Source organism: Callospermophilus lateralis, chromosome 8 (assembly GCF_048772815.1).
Source record: "Callospermophilus lateralis isolate mCalLat2 chromosome 8, mCalLat2.hap1, whole genome shotgun sequence".
Lineage (NCBI taxonomy): Eukaryota > Metazoa > Chordata > Mammalia > Rodentia > Sciuridae > Callospermophilus > Callospermophilus lateralis.
Window position 1 is genome coordinate 48430049 of NC_135312.1, and position 6592 is coordinate 48436640.

General features: G+C 31.7%; 1 pseudogene; it reads right to left on the bottom strand.

The window, feature by feature from the left end:
* Nucleotides 1-1301: 1301 nt before the first annotated feature.
* LOC143405647 (STE20-related kinase adapter protein beta pseudogene) lies at nt 1302-2383 on the bottom strand (annotated as a pseudogene).
* Nucleotides 2384-6592: the final 4209 nt, after the last annotated feature.

The following is a 6592-nucleotide window of genomic DNA, read 5'->3' on the forward strand; positions in this document are numbered from 1 at the left end:
AACTGTAATCCTGAAATAATCTTTCCTCCTCTAAGTTGTTCTTGTCAGTTATTTTGGTCACAGTATTGAAAAGATGACTAACCCAAGGTATTATCACATAGCTACAAATACTTTAAATATTCTGTATTGGGTTATTAGCAATAAAATGTGTTAAGTCAACATAATCAGGGAACATGAACAAAAGTAACAGGGTATTAGAAGAAAAACAAAAGATAATGAGGCAGAAGTTATAGTGCATTCATATTTGTGTGACCAAGGTAAATGAGGTTAAACAAGAATATAGCTGGTGTTTGAACAAGTGGAGCAGAATGTGGCTAGTATAAGCCATACAGTCAACACTGTTGCACTGGCTAATAACTCTCCTTACAGATGAGAGAACACATTGAAAAAAGTTCCACTTGAATAAAGAAAACAGTTACTGTGAACATTTCTAAGAGTCCTGTAACTTTAATTTTCAAGAGAAATTGTATTGGAAATTTGGAGGAATTTAAATTTGAAAATGGAGATGATTTTGACAACAATTTTCTATTGTCATTCATAATCTCAAAACCATGAAGGTCTCCTTGCTCACATCTCAGACTTTTATTATTTTTGCTCTATGTTATCTGGTCATTCACCTGCAGAGATTTCTGTGATTTTTATTGCCTATTTCTCCAAATATCTGAAAGACCTTTGAAAAGCCCTTTTTTGTTAATTGAATAAATCTTTATTGAGCTCCCTCAGAGTCCGTGAATTTAGGATCTATAACTTACTTAGAAAGAAAAATGTTACTTTAACTCCTCTTTTAGAAAGAACAAATTATATCTCCTCTATGTATTTCAAGTGCAATATTTAATTTGAGTATGGCTCCATTTAATGGTATCATGTTTCAACAGAAGAAAAAGGGAAAGGATAAATACTTTTCTTTCTTCAATAAAGGAATTGATATCAGAATAAACTAGCCTATTGTTTTAACAACAGCTGATCAAGAGGCTGAAGAATCTGGAAGTGGAAGAATTGCTTGGAAGTACTGTCTACTGAGCACTCATTCTCAAGAGAACAGCAGAAATGTTGAAAAAATTAACTAGCTCAACAATTATATTGAGAGATCAAGAAAGAAGTTAGTCACAGCTTGGGAAAAAGATTTAAGAATAGCTGACAGGAAGTGTAGCTAGATTCATAATTCTGATGGTTCCCTGGAGTTTGAAAGCACTCTAAATAGAGGTTCTATAACTTCATACCCCTGTGAACAGAGGGGTTTAAAAATGATAGATTCTCTAGTGCACCAACTGTGTTTTCAAGTGTAATTCTGGAATTTATACTCAGAAATACAGGGGAGAAAGCGGCAAGAAGAAAATGTCAAATATAATGGACACAAGATTAAGTTGGCTGTCCAAAAATTTCCAATTTGAATCTTTTTCATCAGGAAAATCATATTCTGGTTCAATCCAAGGCAGCCAGAGGCTATGTCATAGGTTGTTATAAGGAGAAGGCAACAGTAAGAGTACTAAATCCTGGCTTTCTTTCATGTGTGTGATTGATATGTGGGACAATAAACTGCTTGCTGATGGCCTTTACTCATGATTTTGCTGCAAGCAAAGCTAAGCTTACTATACTAAGTAAGAAGGCAGGAGAAAAGGTTTTTGAGGATGAGGTATACAATTGGCCACTATTGACTATATGAGTTCCACTGGTGACAAGTTGACTTTTCTCCAGTCCCAGAGTCTACACCTGATCAAGGATTCTTTAAAATGGAGTCTCACTGAGAGGATAAATGCTGACATCCAGAGGACTATACAAAGTACCTTTCAGCTTCTGTATAGCATCTGAGTTCTGTTAATGCCCTGGAAAAGTATTTGCTCACTTGCTAATTCATATGCTATAACTCAAACATCTGACTTCACATTATATCCATGGAAATACTCTGAATATAGTCATTTTGGTGCAGAATGGTTTTTATTAAAGTTTTACTCATTTTTTAGGAAAGTTGGTCCTAAGAATTAATATGATAAACTGTAATCTCTAAACAGTGAAATACCCCAAAGCCAGATGCCAACAATGAAAACTATCCTATGTTGTAATATTGTGTTGCCAGGAAAAGTGTAATAGAATCACTGCTTTCCCTAAAGCTTTCAGGCATTCTTTATTGTTGTTTTTCAACCTTGTAGTTTTCAAAAAACTTTTATTCTTATAAGTTATTACAACACTAGGATACACCTTGACTTTATTATAAAGGTATGGAATTCAACCCAACTGCTCCAATTGAATCCCTAGCACTTCCGCCAAACTCTCCTCCCTGCACTCCGTGGATCTCTCTTCAATCCATGTACAGTTTACTGTTTCTTTTTTTCCAATTAATATCCTGTGGATACACTGGTGCTGGAACCCACCATGTCATACCCATGCATGAACATGTGAAAGCTTGGTTAGATTCATTGCAATGCTTTTCCCTTTTCCTGTCCCTTCTTACTCCTCCTTTGTCAACTTGACTGACATTTCTTTATTCCTTTATCAACTTGACTACTAAGTCCAACTAAGTAAACTTGACTGACATTTCTGCTATTTTTTATGAAATTCCCCCCCCCTCTCTCTCTTTTTCTTTTAATTTTATAGTTATCAGTGTTCCTGGGAGAGTATGCCTTGTGAGATGGACAGAAGTTATCGCATCCTTTTCCTATTTCCAATTGCAGTTGATAGTGAGAAACACTGATGGAACATATCACTCTAAAGGCTGTTGTAGATGGAGGTGACCAGGAAGAGTTGGCTCATTGGCCAAGTATGGATGGATACTAGTTTCAAACTGTTTGTTAGGTCTGAATGATCCAATTTGTGTTTGTGAAATACAGAAATAGTCCAAACAAGTTACAGAATCACTTTAGTGCACAACAAGAGAGAAAACCCATCTATTCCAAAGAAGAGTTTTTATTTAATTTCCTTTAAAGATACAGAAGTGTCATACCTAGTAGAGGCTGGCTCACAGACGGTTGGAGTGTGCACTAAGCCTGCTCTCAGTATGGTCTACAGGCACAGGAGGGTTGCAGGGCTACAATTGGCCTGGAACCCTGATCAGCCAGAACAGCCTTTTTTTTTTTTTTTTCTTCCATGCCACCTAAACTAAAATCAAAGCCTCCTTCCAATTCCTTATTCTGCTTAATTTTCTTCATAGATCTCATTATTATCCTAGTCTATGATCCAGTTATCTATTTATCCATTCATCTGTATGCGTCTTTACTGAGCATGTATGTTCCATGAGAACAGAGGTTTGGTTTGTTTATCCACATATGTATAAACCCAATTTCCAGAACACTTCTGTTTGTCACTGTTGATAATTATTTGTTGAATTAATTAATGAATGTGATAGAAAAGAAAAATAAATATATGAACAATAACTGCTAAGTCCAACACATAGTAGATGTTAGATGTCCAATAATTGTTAAATAGTCTAATGAATGAACTCACAGTCCTCCACCTGGGTGTCACCATCCCACCTTCATTTTTCTCAACCAGGAAGAACTTTCCACTATATCAGGAAATAAATTTTGTTTTGACCTAAAACCTCCATCAAATATGAGAAAATAGAATTATATGCAGATAATTAAGGAAAAATTGACGTAAGTGGTTTAGAAGAAAAGAAAATCATAGTGAGGTAAAGATAGCTTCAGTATTGATGAATAAGATCTCAGGGTTGTGGGTATAGTTCATTGGAAGGACACTTGCCTAGAAAATGCACAAAGCCCTGGGTTCAATCTGTAACACCACAAAAACACATGCATACACCCGAAGAATTCATAATTTCCCAATTAATAATTATATAGACTAAAGATAGGTTTTAAAAATTGATAAATAGGACTATTATATAGAATTCTCTTAAATTTGATGTTAGTTATGAATATTGATAATCTAATAATATGTAACTGAAATAATTTTTAAATGGAAAAGCCCTTAAAAAAGCAAACATGATAAAAAGGATAACAAAATATGTCTTTTATTTTAAGAACAATGTATAGTGAATTTTCACAACATTTCCAATTTATTCTTAAGTGGCATACAATCCTATAACAATTACAGATACCACCAAACATTTTAGAGACCTTGTATAAATGATTTCTGCTTTGGGTAAGAAATGGGTTTCCTAAAATCAAGTCTAAATAAAATAATTTAAGTAATGCAAGATAGAATCTATGTTTATTTGACATTTGCTTTGTAAATGTTATTAAGTAATGTATAAAAATAGTTTTGCATTGTGAACTTGGCATCAAATTACCTGGTATAATTGACACCGAAACCTTTCACATTTGCTTTCTCTAACACTCAATCACTACAAGAAAACAATTTAAGTTATTTAACATTAAGTTCAGCTCAGCAAATCTTTCAAGGAATGAGTTTTAAATATTAATAGCTAAATCTACTGCAAATGAAGTGTACAAGGTGGAAATAGAAAGGCAAGCTTAAAAAATGAATGAAATGAATTCTAGTGTATTATTGAGTCATACAGTAAGCTATTCAATTCAGATGTGAATCAGTTTTTCCTCCTCCAGATATTTATTATTGTAAACAAATTATTTCCTCTTTTCATCAACATAAAAATTCTGCTATACTATTTGGTAATTTTTGCTGTCATCTTTTTATTTTTTACAGAAGAAAAAATATTATACATACATATATATGTGTATATTTCTGTGTGTATATGTGTATATATACACATATACACACACATATTTATTATAGCAGGGGATAATGGGAAGAATATTGATTTACTTCTCTAAAGATAATTGAAGCCACAGGACAATGAAAGATATCTTTGAAGTGTTGGGGAAAATTAAAAAAGAATATTTGACAAATTATAATCTATATCCAGTAAAAATGGTTAAAAAATATGCAATAAAGACACATTTAAATACACAAAAGGAGAGATACTGTTGCCAGAAAAATCTAATTACAAGCAATAATGAAAGATACACTTCAAATTATAGGAAGCATATATCAAAAAGAAGCTTAAACCCACCAAGAGAAATTCAGAGCAACAGAAAGAATACATAAGTGGATAAATATAAGCCAGGGAATTTTTATCATCATACTTAATATTGCTAAAATAATGTTGCTTCTTTTAAACATAAATAACATTAATATAGTGTGGGTTTTATAACGTCAGACTAAAATTTATGCAAAAAGTACAAGTGTTAAGAAAAAGTTAATGAAATTAATGTTGAAAAGCTTAGATATAATTTTATTTAGATAATATTATTTGAGCACACTCAGCTATGCTATAAAGATACACTGTAATATGTGAAAAATTATATAAAAACTTGCCATTACTTATCTCAGTCGCTCAAAATATTAACTAACTCCAAAGAAGCTAGGAGAGGAGGTAGAGTAGAAAAATGGCAAAAATAAGAAATATTTAAGTGTTAAATATTATTACAGTGGATTAAAATAAGACTATCATAAAATACATAGACACATAAATTGAAAGTAATTGGTGAAAAACAAGCTATGTGGAGACAATGAGACAGCTGGCTTAGCTATGTTAAAATGAGCAAAGTCAATTTCAAAACAGCAGTGTTCTTTCTATTTGAAACTTTGTACTATTTAACCTACCTCATCTCATTTCCTCCTTGATCTGTGTGTCTGTATGAATATATATATATATATATATATATATATATATATATATATATATATGTATATAAAATAAGAAATGTAATATACATATAGAAATGTAATACATGCACACACAAATTACATATTCTTGTGGATAGACAATTCAGTTGCTACCATATCTATTATAAATAATATTGCAATCGAAAAGGGAAATTTTTGAAATAATGACTTAATATCTTTTTGCATACATACCCATAAGTGGGACTAAAATGGTCATAATTTAATTTTTAATTTTCTGGGGGACCTACATTCTGTTTTCTGTAAGGGCTATAATAATTTATATTCACTAAATATTGTGAATCATTTATAAAATGACTAATTCCTCAACAAGAACAAATTATAAAATTTTGCGGGACAAAAAAGAAAATCTGAATAGTTATTTATTTTAAAAAGAAATTTTTTTTCCAAAAAAACATGCTTATGAAAAATCTCTAAATCTAGTTTATTTCACAGTCTATTAAAGATTTTTCAAGACTAAATACATTAATCACCTAATTTTGGCCAATGTACAAGGTAATTTTAACAAAAAGTGCTTAAACAATTGGATATCCACATGCCAAAATATCAACAAAACAGAATCGAACACAAAAGAATCTAAGTACATATATTGTCCACCTTTACAAACATTAACTGAAAACACTTAAAACCCTGTGCATTTTGAGTAATGTGGAGAAAATGTGAATTATTTTAGTGTTTAATTAAGATACAGATGCTTTAAATCAGAAACCCATATAACTTTCTATTTTAAAAGCCAATCAGCTCCGTATGAGTTATCATTAGATAAAGCATAAAAGTAAAAGGTAAGTGTAAATGCAGCAACATCTATTAGGGAAAAGACTCCTACTGAAATGAAGTTTTCATAATGAAAAACAGCAGCCATACAAAAAAACAAACAAGGTGTGTTTCTCAGGAATAGCACATATTTTCTTGTTAGAGTAAGGGAAGAATGCTA